Source organism: Canis lupus, chromosome 22, assembly GCF_011100685.1.
Source record: "Canis lupus familiaris isolate Mischka breed German Shepherd chromosome 22, alternate assembly UU_Cfam_GSD_1.0, whole genome shotgun sequence".
NCBI classification, from domain to species: Eukaryota; Metazoa; Chordata; class Mammalia; order Carnivora; family Canidae; genus Canis; species Canis lupus.
The window spans coordinates 56128007-56143650 of record NC_049243.1 but is presented as its reverse complement, the minus strand read 5'-3'; the positions used below and the strand labels follow the sequence as shown (position 1 = coordinate 56143650).

Here is a 15644-nt window from a genome sequence, read left to right as displayed (position 1 = left end):
TGATGCGCCCGGGTCAAGGGGTGGAGATGAATTGACCTAAAATGAATACCTCCCTTCCTGGGGTGATGGAAAAGTTCTCAATCTGGATTATGGTAATGTTTGCATAATTATGCAAATTTATTAAAATTCATTGAATTGCACACTTAAAAGGGTACTTTTTTGTAGTATGTGAATTTACCTCAATAAGTTACACCTCAGTAATTTAAAAATGATGCTTGACAAGATGGCAGTGCAGGCGAATAATTCAGCCAGTTTGACCTCACCAAGATGAATTTCTAAACTTGAAAGTTATTATAGTTACTTTACCTCTGAATCTGCTCTGAATTTCATAGGGGGCAAATTGCAATCCTAGTGTGTAGGAACAAATGTGTTCAGGCTGCTTAATACATGATAGAAACTGCAAAGTACTTTACAATGAATCCGCTCTACCGAGAGCTTCAGAAATTAATTATTCTGGATCTTGTAATTACTTTCAGTTTTATTCAGCCATTACCCCTTCACTTCTATCATTTCTGTTTGACAACTTTAAAAAAATAACCCCTTATCTTTCTTCTTTTCATAGTTAAATGTCAGCTAGAGTTTTAGATGCCCCTTTTCATTAATGCAAAGTTCCTTTCTTTGTGTACATGAGACTACCGAGTTCAAGCAATTAGTTGTAGAAAAAGCTATGAAAATTTTATATTTCCAAGTGAACTGAAGCTCCTAACCTGGGAATAAATAAATGTCATTGATGGGCTAGAAATCAATAAAGAAAAGCTACAAGGAAGGCTTTGTTGCAAGAATGGGTTCTCTTAAGCAACCCTTAATTTCTGGATATTTATGGAAAGTATTCATGAACATAGAACAAGGGCATTATTCGCTTCTTTGTATGATTGGGGGAAAGGACCAGAAAGGAGCCAGTTAATAAAAAAATTAAAAAGTCCAATGGTGAGAAATTGAACATATCAACCATGAAATTGTGTTAATTTGATAATTAAAGTGTCTTAGTTCAAATGTAGATCCTGGACACTTAACAACATGGTGACAAAATCATTAGGAATGAAGGCATATTAGACACACATTAATAGCTGAAACGGATAAAGTGTAAAGCTCCCTTCAAGAAAATGCTTTTTGAACAGCACACAGCAATTATGCATAGACCTTATATTATTTCATCGTTCAAAGAGGATCTGGGAAGAAAGACACGGAGTCTTTCTAGTTCGGGTGAGTTCTGAAGGGCACAATCAGAAACAGAGGAGGACCGGAGATGAAAGGGAGGAGTGGGGGGATGCGGAAAAGTAACAAATGAAGAAAGATGAGCACAAAGCACAGGGGCTCAGCCCTTCTCTGGCTCGCAGCTCCCCGCTTTCTGCTTGGACTCTCCCCTCGCCAGCATCCTTTGACACTTTGTCCCTTCCAGATTTCCTCTAGTCTCTTCCTATAGTCCACCTTCACTCCTCTCTTGCCTTTCTTCTCATAAAAACATCCATTAAGGCCAGAAAACTCTTGAGAAAAATGAAAACGAATGGTTTAATTTTTGTACCAAAGTCAGGAGGTGCAAATGAGGAAAGGCAGCGATGCATCACCTCTTTATAGCTCAGACGGGAGGGCCACCTTCTGAGAAAATCGCAAACCGGGGGCTTTGAAACAGAGGGCTGTAGGGGAAGAGGGTAATTCATTACAATACCTATTGTTCTGAGGCTGGGTGTGCGAGCTGATATTTGTACAGTTTCAGCTGGGTAATTGGGTTCTCTGGCTTTGTCTCTTTCCCTTGAGGAGTTTAAATTTTTCCTTTCAGAACCATAATAGAAAGATGAGTCAGTGGCCCAATTTTTTAAAAAGTAGATGTTTTTTAACGTAGTTTACAGTGTAGTTAGAAAAGACATGGCCCCTGGGACACCTGAGTGGCTCAAGGTTGAGCATCTGCCTTTGGCTCAGGTCATGACCCCAGGGTCCTGGGATCGAGTCCCACACAGGGCTCCCCGCAGGGAGCCTGCTTCTCCCTCTGCCTGTGTCTCTGTCTTTCTCTCTGTGTGTCTCATGAATAAATAAATAAAATCTTTAAGAAAAGAAATGGCCCCAATTCACAAGAGGGTCTTCTCTTATGCATAAAGCATCCATGAAGCTCATTTTGAATGAGAAGAAAAAGGAAACTAGATGCTATAATATTATATTCCACATCAAAGCAATATTCATTGAGTCATTTTATATCATCAAAGCCACCTTTGCACTTACTGCCCCACGTTAGCCCCTGCTGTCCATTATTACTATTCATAATTATTATTATTATGGTATGTTCATGATTATTTGCATTTTTACTTCTGTGATGTATAGAAGGCAAATGAGATTAAATAAGTTGGGTGGGGCCATTCGTGTCATATATTTTTAGACTGAAAAAGACCAATCCCTTCATCTTGCAGACAGGAATAGACGTTGTAGAAAAATCTGAGGCCTCGCCTGGGTTACCCTGCCAATTGGGAGCAGGCTTGGAGCTAGAAGGTCCGGCCTCCTAGCCAGCACTGGCCACTAGATCAAGCTACCTTTTATTGGGCCTCACAGTGACCCACCAGCATGGAAACAAGCATATTTTACATGTGTTTGCATTCTTTTTGACTAGATCATGAAGCAGAGAACTCCTTGCAAACAAACCAGTTGGGATGCGCTGGCCAGCGCCAGAGACCTCAGAAGAGTAGAAGACAGAGATGGTAATTCAAGGGCAGCCTTAGGCCACACTTTTAAAGCACCCCCAATATGCCAGGAACTGGAACATTTGCCAGGACCACAATGAGGAACAGATCCCGGGTAAGAAATCTCCAAGGCAGCCCCCTCGTTCCTGTCTTGCTCTTCGCAATTGCTGAATGCAGCTGGAGCTCTCTTGATCTCTGCTTTCACTCCCCATTCCAAGTCCGCTTTCCTTCAAAGCCTCGATCATTCTCCTTGCTATTTTCTGAAAAAAACAAGAGAGCATTCTGCGGCGCTGTCCTGAAAGTGCACATGACATTGAGGCAGGCAGTGGGCATCTGCATGCTCCTTTATCACTGACATTCCTGAACATGCATGCACATCACCATAGGCTCCAACAAGAGAAGAGAGCAGATCCTCATGAATATTTTCATAATCAATCTTCATTTTCAGAGATGTTTTATTTTTATGACATATCTCAGACAAAACTCAGGATACGTTGCATTAGAGTTGATTGCCTAGAGAGCAGTTCTTTATTACTTCCCTCTGGTGGCTTCAGGCCACGGATCCCACCTCTCTGTGCCTCCTTTCCTCCTCTGTGAAGTGAGGCTAACAACAGTCTGTACCTCAAAGGCCGGCTGTGAGGATTAAATGAGTGAGCTAAAATTCAAAGCCCTTAGAGGAATGACGGGTGCATGATCAGACCCAAATAACAGCTGTTTACAATTTATCCCTGGAAAAATACTAAAGTTGTGGATGAACTACCACATTCTAGAGTAAATTATCTTTTAGAATAATCATACCTGGTTAGCCATGGACTGTTCACTAGTTTGTTTGTTCATTGTCCATGGGTCATAAGAGACCAGACAGCCCCCACACACTCCCAGGCAGGCCTGCTGCGGGGTGCTTGAACTCAAGTCTTGATCTTTCCACCTTCACACTCAATCCAAGATTCTAGGAGGTTCATGGCTCTGATGTTTGTAGTGTTCCTTGGAAATAGTTAACATTTGTGGGGTTATTTATATTATGGAAATTAATACTCTCACTGTTTTATTCATTAATATTTTAATATGTTTATGATAAGACTCAACCCAAACCAATTTCCAAATCAAATCTGTCCCTTAATAATTTGATTTGTCGGAACAGAGAACAAAAGCATTACCAACAGAGTACTTTGAATGAAATTATAATTAATTAGGCATCTGAATGCACTAACTAATTTTGGATGAGTAATTAGATGACTAATTATGTTGAAAACAGAACCGTGTGCTTAATGAGATGACCACGGCCAATTCTACCCACAGGGAATTTTTTCTATTAGTTAAACTTTTGATTGTCTTTGATGATCTAGGGTCACCTGTTGCATAAAAAGATACGAGGTTCGAACTGAGCCTGGTTTTGATTTGTACTTTCCATTAGACACCCACAATTTAAAGCCTCTTTCCAAAACCTGTGTTCCATGATGATCCACTGCAGACTTATTGGCATGCCATTTCTTCCCCTTGACATCTTTCACACATACATACCTTCCCACCCCCACTTACATCCTAAGATAATTGCTTAAAGTTCCTAAATATAGCTACAGTGTATTATTTCTGCTTAGGTTTGGGATCTACACAATGATAAATTAAACAAGAGGAGAAGTAACACATTGATTGGGCTATAGATAAATCTTAATCCATCCAGAAGAAGTATCTGAACTGGCAGTTTCTCCTTTGAAAAGGCGCTGCCTGCGACCAGCTCAGATCACAGGCAACCTTGAAGCAGTCAGCAGTTCCGTTTCAGGCAGCTGGTTCTAACTAGCACCTACTTGGCAGAAAGCTACATTCAGGATTTCTGGTTTTAAGTTCAAACCAATATTTCATAGCAATTGTGTTGTCAGAATTCAGGTCAGGAAGATGGCAGATGTTAATTTAAACCAAAGAAGCAAAAACAAACTCTTTTCACTTTTTCTTTTTTTATCACAGAATTGGCAGCTCTGCCTCAAATTCTGGACACAAAATAAACTGCAAGTGGGTTAGAGGCACATTGTGTAGAGGAGACTTTCTGAAGGTATTTTGGTGCCTGGGAAATACAGAACAGAATCTGAAATCAGGCAAATCATGTAATGGTAGGAAAAAGGGACTGTCTTTGTAAGTCGGAAAACAATACCATTGATTTGCTTCATTTTAAAAAACAAGCTTAAAATCATACTGATCCCAGCTTTTGTGAAAAGGCTTTTGCTGGTCCATACTAACCAGTGAGCCAGATGGTAAGATCCATCCCCAGAGAAAGGCACCAGCCCTGATCTCTCCTTGTTTCCTAGACTTAGAAAAGACTTCTGTTCCAGAAAGGGCTACATCTACACAAAACCAAGTATCCATACCTGGAATCCAAGTAGAGTCATACCTACTCTCTGATTCAAATCAAGATTCTCCATCCTTTTAAGCTCAATGCAAAGTTAAGAAAAGAGTCTATGAGTCCACAGTAACATATGTGTATGCGGGGATCTGTGTATGGGCAAAGGGCTGAACATTTGCCCTTCTCTTCCATCTGTTTGTTAGTTTAATAAGGTAAAGAAAGATCTACCATTGAACATCTCCCTATTCTATCTTGAGAGAGTATCAGACCTCATAATTCCTCACATTCTTCAGAGTACTATCTACTGAATGAAATAGGGAGTTCTTTTCACACCAAGGCAATTATTAAAAAATTATCTATTGTACTCTTCAAATCAGTCACCAATTATTTGACTAGTGTTTGAAGATTATCAGGTGGAATTACCTGTCTGATCAATATTTTCTTTCCATGACACCAATAAACTATGTGCACCCCTGATTCCTTTTATGGCTTGCTTGTTGACCAAACATTCCCATCACCCCCAAGCAGTTCTTAGGTCTGTGAAGTGATAATCTTATCTGGTCTGCCATTTTATTTTGGTTATTTTTGCTGACCTTTTCCTTGCTCAAGAAAGCTTTCAAAAATGTGGGTCTTCTACCTGAGAATATTGAAACATTATTTACCTTAGATTAGGCACTTTGGAAGGTCTTTCTTGAGGAGACACCTCATGCTTCCACATCCTGCCCGGAAAAGATCACTTTAGATACGGCAGACTGCGTGTGACTTGTTTCCGTGCAGACAGAGTTGCACTTAAGGAAACTGGTGACCTTTTGCTTCTGCCAGTTTAACCCCAAAAGCAAAAATAGAAGCCCGCTTTGTAGTGTATTCCTCTATGAGAAAAAAAATAAAAAAGAAAAGCTTTGAAAGAGAAAGGTGGTTCTACAAACGTCCTGATGTGGAAACGTAGGCCAAATTGGGGAATTGACACAACAAAATCCTAAGAATTGTTTAGCTTATCCTCTTTTCAGGTTAATTTTTCCCAAGTTGGGCACCATGATGCACTCTCCTCTAAGGTAACAATTCCTCTGACTTCAGAAGGCTAGGCATTGTTTCCTTTTCATACCAGAGACTTACTAGAAAAATCTATACTATGTCAGAATAGCTGCAAATATGAACAGATAAGGGATTTCAAAACAGTCACATGCTTCTGTTTCTTAAATGTGTAATTTTAAGAGCCAACCCTGGCACATTTTCACAACTTGAGAATATTCTGTCCACTGTCCCTGCATTGATGTCAGTGTTAAACATACTAGGAAAGACAGTAAGAGAATTTGACTGTAAAAAAACTGTTTACTCAGTCCAGTCCACTACTGTCCAATATAAGTGGCTTTCCATAAACCAGGAGTCTATACATAACTGAACTCTTTCAATTCAAGTAAGTCAGAGTTAACAAATATTTATTGAGTGTCCCTAATATGTGCTGAACATATGCTTGGTCTTATGGAATAGAAAATACCAGAATTCAGGAGAAAGAAAAAAATAGTTTGCAATTTATTATTGACCAAGAGTTGATTTAGTGCTAACATGTTTTGATATGTCAGTGTATGCTGTGTGTGTGTGTTTGTGTGTGTGCATGCGAGTTTGCGCATGTATGCATATGCATGTTTGTTGTATATGTGTGTGCTCCATGTTTGCTGAAAGCATATATTTTCTAAATTATGTATAATTCAGATTGGTGTCTTTTCCCAACTCTAAAGCAAAAAAATCTCCTTCTTAATTTTTATGTCTGGTTAAACTATATTTGCTTTCATGCATTGCTTATTATAGAATTCTACTTGGTATTTGTATTGAGAAATCCATTTCCCTAGCTTTTTGATAGAGTACAGTACACATTTTTCCAAAGCAAATGCATCAAGCACATTAAACAGGCTTTAAATTTTGTATTTAAATGAATGAACTTCACTGGCTGTGTTTGTCTGATCTGTTAACCTTTACTTTTTAGTGCTTTGTAGAAAGGACGTAAGTTTATATTGGACACAAGAATTAGTGTTCTAAATAGAGTTACTTCTGTATGTAACATTCCATGACTTAGAATGAAAAGTATGTCTTCACTACCGTTTATTTATGTGGACATTCACTGAAGTCCATGCTCTAACTACAGTGGAATTCCTTAGGCAAGTTACATTTCAATGTACATTTATAAAGGATGTAAGGCTCCAGAAAATGAATTGAGAAGAAGCCAAGAGAAGAGTACCACACTTTGTCTCTTGATAAAAATGTTCAGATATAGTTGGTCAGTGAATTCTATCATTTTGAAAATTATATTTAAAAGATTAGAGTGACTTTATTGTTTTATTGTTTTATAGTTTGTGGGGCTATGATAAAAGACTATTAATACTAAGCAGGGGTAAATTCTTTCCAATAATTTATTAACTGCTTCCCAATTAAACTAACACAGACCTCAGAGACTATGAAGTGAAAAACAGGTATTAGATCGCCTTTATCCTGTACAAGATCCGGAACTGTCACTTTAATGTCATACACGTGGTAGGCAGGCACTGCTGAATGGTTCTCAGGACGATGCTACCCAAAACAATGATACCATGGTTCCTACAACAAAACAGAACAAAAAGAGAAGAAGAAGAAGAAGAGGAAGAAAGAAGAAGAAGAAGAAGAAGAAGAAGAAGAAGAAGAAGGAAAAAGAAAGAAGAAAGAAAGAAAGAAAAGAAAGAAAGAAAAGAAGAAAGAAAGAAAGAAGAAAGAAAGAAAGAAAGAAAGAAAGAAAGAAAGAAAGAAAGAAAGAAAGAAAGAAAATGGCGATATACTGTTAACAACTCATGAGTTGAAGTGTCTAAGAGTCAATGATCAATTCTAAGTTGAAAATGGAGAAATAGACCAAAAAATGTTAGACATAGTTTCTGCTTTTCATTCCTGGTTTCATATAGACCTTAACAAGTCACATCCTTTCACATGGTGTGCTGCAGAGGAGGATTAGCATCATCACTGCAATTTTGTTGTAGCATACCCCATCTCTGTCCATGCATGAGAGCTATTAAGAAGGACTTGGTCCAAGGTCAAGTATAAATTCAGCTGCAGAGGTTCCTCCAAGAAGGTAAAATTATGATTACTTCAAGATGGCTTATGCTCCCCCATTAGCTGAGGTTGAGAGCCCATGCAGCTGTGCCACAGCTGGGAAGGCACCTGGCTTCCCACCATCTAGGGCTGAGCCCTCACGCCGCTCTGGAGCCTCCTGCCCTTCCTCACCAGTGAGGTGGAGACGAGGGCTGGGAACAGAGTTCAGAAGTTGAAATCTTCTCTCCACTCCAGGTGGCTATGTAACAAATACCATCCTATGCAGATCTAAAGGATCCATTTGTCAACAGGAATTCTTCAAAGCCATGGTATGCAATGTTACTTCCAAATACTAAAAAAATTTCCATATATTGTGAATGTACTTAAAGCAGTTAAAACTTATCGATTTATAAAAGTGAAATCTTATTCATAATCCCCATCATTTGAAATGCAAACAGTTAAGTCCTATATTTCAAATAACCATTTTAATCACAGTTGGTAAAAGCTGGAACAATAAGAGCACACAAGTAAAACATTCATTTATCAACCTGTATGCATGTAGCCAAGAAATTTTAAAGAACCTGAAGTACCAGAGCTACAGTGTGGAGTAGAAATCAGGCTGCTGGGTGACGTTTCTTTATTGTTGGTCAACTTGGAAATTAAAGGAATTAAGTAAATTCTGAAAACATAAATCAAGGAAAAGTTTGAGATCAAGTAGATCCAAGTAGATGACATAGATGCATGTGGGAACTAAGCAACCCAGAAAGACTCAGAATAGTGAAAAATAGGCACTTTCTTCCCTCAAAAAAGCAAACAGTCCAGGATGGGAAAAAAACCAATGTGTGTAAGTAATACAATGGAAAGAGAGGAATTATCAGTCAAGAAAGGGTTGTTTGAGCTGAGTATAATAGTATCTGCATTGCTGATAGTGAATAACTGTATAAAATAATAATGAATAGTTAATCCAAATTGGAATACTAGAATTCCTATATTTGTGTCTTTAAAAGGCAGCTATACTGGATGCCTGGATGGCTCAGTCAGTTAAATAAATGACTCTTGATTTCATCTCAGGTCGTGATCTCAGGGTCATGGGATCAAGCCCTGAGTCAGATGTCAGGCTCTCAGCTCAATGGGGAATCTGCTTGAGATTCTCTCTCTCCCTCTCCCTCTGCCCTTCCTCCCTGTCCCCTCGCAAATAAATAAATAAATCTTTAAAAAAAATGCAGCCATAGTACTGCCATTTAAATTGGTTTCAATTATTGAACTGTGTGAAAGTTCTATACCACAAATCAACCCTGAGATAACAGAACAATTATTACTGTTCCTGGTTTATAGGTAAAGATACTGAGGACCATGGTAGCTGTATTGCAAGATTCCACTGGGCACTATTCACATTATAACTATCCAGTGACTTTCATCAAGTACCAAAGATAGTTAATGACAAAGCTGGGTCTCATTGGCAAAGCTTCAGAATGTGAACATTAGAACCATGTGAGTGAGCCTTTCCCAGCTGGGTAGTCTTGGTCCTGATATTTACCAGCATCATCATCCTTTATTCTTTGTGCCTGTTTCCTAAACTGCAAAGTAAGATAATAGTACTTTTTTTCACATGTATGTTGGGAGGATTAAGGAAATACACATGCAAAGCACTTAGTACAAAATTGACATATAATAAATAGTTGCAGTTATGTAAAAATGAAGAACTAATGTCTTCTGTCTTTGAGGTGAGAACTCATTTTGATATATCGAGCTTATTATTTTTTAAATGGATGGATTCCATTTAGCTGTATCATTTTTATAGGTATTTTACATGTAAAACGCACACTGATACACATACACCAAACTCACATACACCTAACTTTGTAAAATCTGTGAGAATTTGCCCAGCCTGGAATTTGCATAGTAATCTTTACTGAACATCAAAAACTTTGCTATTGGGACAGCCTGGGTAGCCCAGCGGTTTAGCGCTGCCTTCGGCCCAGGGCCTGATCCTGGAGACCCTGGATCGAGTCCCACGTCGGGCTCCGTGCATGGAGCCCGCTTCTCCCTCTGCCTGTCTCTCTCTCTCTCTCTCTCTCTCTCTCTCTGTCTGTAATAAATAAATAAAATCTTAAAAAAAAAACAACTTGCTATTGTAAGAGCTTAAATACTGTTCCATTTTTTTGGAATAGTCTAATGGGTTACATAAGTTCCTGTCATTAAATTATTATCAAAAGTTAAATTTGTAATAAGCAGCTGACTTAGTATGTAAAAAAATGTTTCCTTTCAGGACAATGTGATGATGGTTTTAACTTTCCTTAGAAAATGTCTTTGGGTTTAATTTACTTAATCTGAAGATAATTAAAGATAATAAAACAAAAAGTCATACAAAATTTAACTTCCAATAAAAAAAAAAAAGAATCATCATTTGGGCAGGAAGAAAAGGGGAGTTTTGTCTTTAAAATGTGACTCTTCGCTTTGATAATAGAAGTTTTCAATAAAATCCCTTCCAAGAGAAGTTTAATCAAATGAAAAAGCACCCAAGTGTGTATGATTAAAAGTATCAGCAACTTAATTCATCAATGTGTATTCAGGGTATTGCTAATACACCCATAAATAATTTTTTTCCAGATTTTGTATACTCTTCTCATTCGCTAAAGAGCAAAATATGTTTCATTCATTCATTTTTTCCTTTCATTAGTGTCTTCATTTAGTCCATCAAGAATTACTTCAGCAAATAGTAATAATATGCACCAGGACTGGGTAAGATATGTCTTTGTTTTGAAGGAATATAATGTACATGTAAGTCAAGACACATAAATATTCAGAAACAGAAAGAGAGTAAAGCACTTGCAGCAGGAGTCATTTAGAAAGCTTGAGGGAGAAGTAGCAGCTGGACTGAGCAGGGACAGGCCGAGATGGGTGACAGGACATTCTAGATGCAGGAGAAGGTAAGTCATGTAAAGAGGACCAATCTGTGAGGAATTGAAAATAGGATTATGCAAGATTTTGAGAGCAGATTTTAGAACTATTTGGTGTCAATCACAAATTCCACCTGTATTTTGGGAGATTCTATGCAGGTGCCAGGCACCTTTTTCCTTCATTCTAAGTGAGATGGTGAATAAAACACATGCCAATCCTTGCCTTCATCGAATTTACATTCTAGGGTAATGCGGGATGGGGCAGGGGAGACAGACAACAAGATAAATACACAATATATGTTATGTGTGTGTGTGTGTGTGTGTGTGTGTGTGTGTAGTGTATTATATTAGGGCTGAACATTTTAAGTAGGGTGTCAAGGATATGCCCAGTGAAGTGACATTTGAGTATCAACCAGCCAGGAAGAGGTGAAGTAGCAAGCACTAATGGTATACGAGGGAAGAACATTCCAGGTGCAAAGCAGCCAGTGGAAAGGCCCTGAGCTGGGTACATGCCTGATGTGTCAGAAGAATAGGGAGGGGCTAGTGTAGCAGGAGAGGAATAAGCAAGAGCTGAGGGCAGGGTGGGGGGTGGGGGAAGGGGGTGAGGGAGGTGACATAGGGTACTGGAAGCAGAACTTGAAGAAGTAGGCTACTTTAAGAGGCTCTGGCTCTCACTCGAATTGGTATGGAAAGTCTCAGAGAGTGACTCGATCTTCCTAGATAATTAAAGGATCGTCTACAGAGCCTGTTTTCTAGAGGTCAGGAGTAGAAGCCAAGGGAAAAACTGTGAGGAGGTGAATTGTCCACAAATGGTCATGACAGCTGGGACCAGTGTGGGATGAGCAGAGTGGTGGAAAGTGATCAGGTGCTGCATACATTGAAGGTAAGGTTGACAGGACTTGCTGTTGAGGTGTGCAAGGAATAGCAGACCTAAGATAACTCCAAAGTTTTAGCCCTAAGCCTTTGAAAAGAAGGATTTGTCCTTACCTGGAAAGGAAAAAGTGGGAGGAGCAATCTGGGATGGAGAGTGGTCAGGAGTATGGCTATTTTGGTGCCAATTTGTTCAATTTAGTCATTCATTATTCATCCATTATTTGTTAATTATGCTTATTAATTATACTTTTATACTGAGATAAAGTCACACAAACCTACAAAATAAGGCTGCTTTATCAACGGATAGTTAAGAGCTTTACCTCTTTAAAGAACGCAGTATTGCCAGTGTTAATGATCATTTTATTTTGGTTGTTTTGTTTTTAGCATGACAAAGAAGTGAATAAAATAGTTGGCCAGCAGAGATGGGTGAGTGCATAAAGACAAACTGTTTCTGTGAAGCAGGCTTTGGAAATTCCATAATGCCAAGGCATAGGAGGAGCTTCCCAGGGGTCTACTCAGGAGACCGAAAGAGACAAAAATGCCCCATCAGGCTCCTGTATATCCAAAGCTACCCTAAACTGGAGAAAGAGAAAGAAGGATCCTTTCAATGAGAACAAGGGACTATCCATTCCTCTCCTCCCCACGTCCAAGAATATCATAAGTACCAATTTTGATTCCAATATTTCAAACTATAGCATCATAAATTATGATGCGTGGCCCTGAGATTTAATAACCTGCCATATTACAATGAAGAGCTGTCCCATCAATATCAATAACTGAGAACATGTGCAGAAATCTGTCAAATATATAGGAATCGAAAGAGCAAGACGTCTTACCATACTTCCTGTGCTAATGTACACTAAATGATTTTAAATGCCCTTTTTCAGTTTCATAGATTTTTTGGCATGTATTTGGCCAATTTCAGCCTTACATAAAGAAACATGTATGTGTGTTTTCTTGGAGAAATCTTTACAATATTTGATGGCCACGTTTTTAAAGATGCAACAAAAACTTTTGTTTGGAGAGTTTAATTATGAGCACTACAGTGACTATTCTCCCCTATGTCTCATGCATCCCCAGGTTTGTTCTATTAAACATCTGAAACAACACTTGTTAAAACATTATATCCTCTCGTTTCTAATTTGACATGCTGGTATTCTTTTATTCCTTAAACTTTCATCTTTTTAATAGGAAATAATTGTCTAATTCATATTTAATTTTCTGCATAGAGGGCTTTTTTTCTAAATTAAAAATAGAAAATTACAAACTAGGGTACAGTTGGATAAAGGGCTGCCTACAGCCCATTTGCCATCAATGGGTTTAACCTCAGGAAAAGCAAAAACAAAGCAACTTTTAGTTCATTCATCACTCATGGTTGATTGATGCCAGCAGCAGCTGAACTGAGTGATATGATGCTGTTTCGTGAAAGAGGAAGGAAAGAAGGAAGGAGGGAAGGAAGGAAGGAAGGAAGGAAGGAAGGAAGGAAGGAAGGAAGGAAGGAGAGGGAGGGAGGGAGAGAGGAAGGAAGAGAAAGGAAAAAAGAGGGAGGGAGAGAGAGGAAAAAAGTGGGGAGGGAGGGAGAAAAGGAGGGAGAAAAAGAAAACTAGAGAAGAAAAAATAGAAATCAAAACAATAGAATTGTTTGTAAATTAAAATGGAGCGATGCTATGGATGAACAAGTAGTGCCAACGTCAGTGGCACTTTGTGTCTTACTTTAGGTCTTGCTTCTTGTTATGGGGCGCGAGTTTGCGTCTCCCCCAGATCCACATTTGAAGCCCGACCCAACTTGGGATGACATTAGGAGCTGGGACCCCTGGGAGGGGGAAGAAAAGGTGCCCCTGTAAGGAGAAGAGAGACCAGCGCTCTGCCTCCCCCGCCAAGCACAAGCTGAGAGGACCCCTTCTAGGAGCCTGGAAGAGGACCCCCAGAACCCCACCGTGCTGCTGTCCTCATGTCAGACTCCCCGGCTTCCAGAACTGTGAGAAATGCATGTCTGTTCTATGATGTTCCATGATGGCAGCTCGCCGGCCGGTCGGTATCTAGGTGGTGGTCTCCGGCTGCCCCTCTGCCATACACCTGCCGCCCCACCGGCCCGCGTGGAGGGGAGCAGGCTGTACCCCGACCTCAGAGCACTAGACCCAGACACCGTGGGGAGCGACTTTTATTTCCTTTTTGCTGGTGCATCTGCTCATTTGCAGACCAGTTAGCTCAAGGAAAGCCTAAGGAAGGTCAAAAAGGCCAAAAAGAGCTATTTCACCCAACGTCCTTCTTGCAAATGTCAAACAATAGGCTGTAGGTTTACCAATCTTCAGAGACGTCGCCTGAAATAAACCAACAAACGAACATTCTTCACAGTCCGTGCTGCTGCTTGGAGTATGTGGCACTTTGTTTTTGACAAACGAAACTTGCCTCTTCCCACCATGTGCTCCTATCTGGGAGCGTGTAACTCTAAGGATTAACTTCCAAGTGCATTCGTAAGAGAAGTAGTTCACATCTTTATCCTCCAATATTCTGCTGCCAACCTGGGCAGCTCTACTTTTAGAAGTTTACATTTTACACTAGTAACAACCCAAACATGTTGCTTGTGTGAGGCTAACTGAGAGACCCGTGCCTCTTGGTGATAAATTGAGGGAAAGTTCCTACCTCACCTGTGCAGTCTTGACACCATGAGAGTGACACCATGTGGCACTGCGGGACATATCTGGCGCCTCTTAATACCTAAGACATATGCTGGTTTCTTTAACTGAATGTTTTTTAAAAGCTGAGAAAACAATTGGTTGAATAGAAAGAAATTTACGGTGTATTATACAAAGTTAAGCTTAATGATTTTCTTAAATACAAACATTATGCCTATCAGTCTCTTTTCAGGAATAATGATAATGATCAGGAGCTGGTCTAGGTTCTGCAGCGCCTGAAGCTTAACAGTTTTTTGGATCTTGTTTAACAAAAAGAAAACAAAATGCTTAATACAACCGTAGGGCTCCTCCAGGGTCTTGAATTGGTGTCATACAAGAGACAGGACCTGAAGCATGGTCATCAGCTGCCCGATCATGTCTTTTTTCTGCCTGAAACCTTACCAGGGGAAAACCAGACACAAACCACCACCTTACAATGACACCACTCTGCTCTTCGAGTCAAATGCAAACCACTTTTATGTCTCAGGAGTAAACCCTGGCCCCTGTCATCTCGCCAGCTCCATCCTCCTCCATCCCCCCTTCACACTATGATGTGCAGCATGCTGTCATCCTTACACACCTGAGACACATGGGGGCATTCCCTCAGGAGCACTGCGCCTCTTCATGAGCTCATCTTTATCCCCAGGCCTCCCAATAGCTGGGCTGATGCACTGCACAGTGTGAGTTATGCTTCCAGAGTGTCCTTGCACCCTCTGTTCTTCATTATCACCATGTGCTGGGTTTGCTATTGACTTATTTGTAGGCTATAACACGTTGAGGACAGGACCAAAGACATTGGGTAATTTGCAGTCCTGGCATCCATCCTCCAGCAGATGGGCAAGTTGTTAAATCTCCCTGTGCCTGAACTCTAAAGTGGGGATGCTGATAGCCATGGCCTCCTCGTTGTCGGGAGCACTGAGTGAACTCTTGCCTGTAAAGCACTTGAAGTAGCACCTGGTACATAGTAGATGCTCAATAAATGTTAGCGGTTGAGATCTCATGAAAAGGCGAGTATGTGCTCCGATTAAAGGAACTCCTTCCCTGGGTCTGTTTGGCTCGATACTCCCCATACGAGCAAAGATCTGCAAATAGTGAGTGTCAGTGTGTTGAACTCAACTAATCTGTATTGGGACAAACTACCCTA

General features: G+C 39.9%; 1 long non-coding RNA gene across 1 annotated transcript in view; it reads left to right on the top strand.

Annotated features, from left to right (window-relative positions):
- The window catches only part of LOC111091709, a 29065-nt gene extending 16138 nt beyond the window's left edge, over positions 1-12927 (top strand). Inside the window, exons 3-4 of the long non-coding RNA XR_005376087.1 lie at positions 2597-2781; positions 12210-12927. This is a non-coding gene — a long non-coding RNA (uncharacterized LOC111091709). The remainder of the gene's footprint in view (positions 1-2596; positions 2782-12209) is intronic.
- Positions 12928-15644: the final 2717 nt, after the last annotated feature.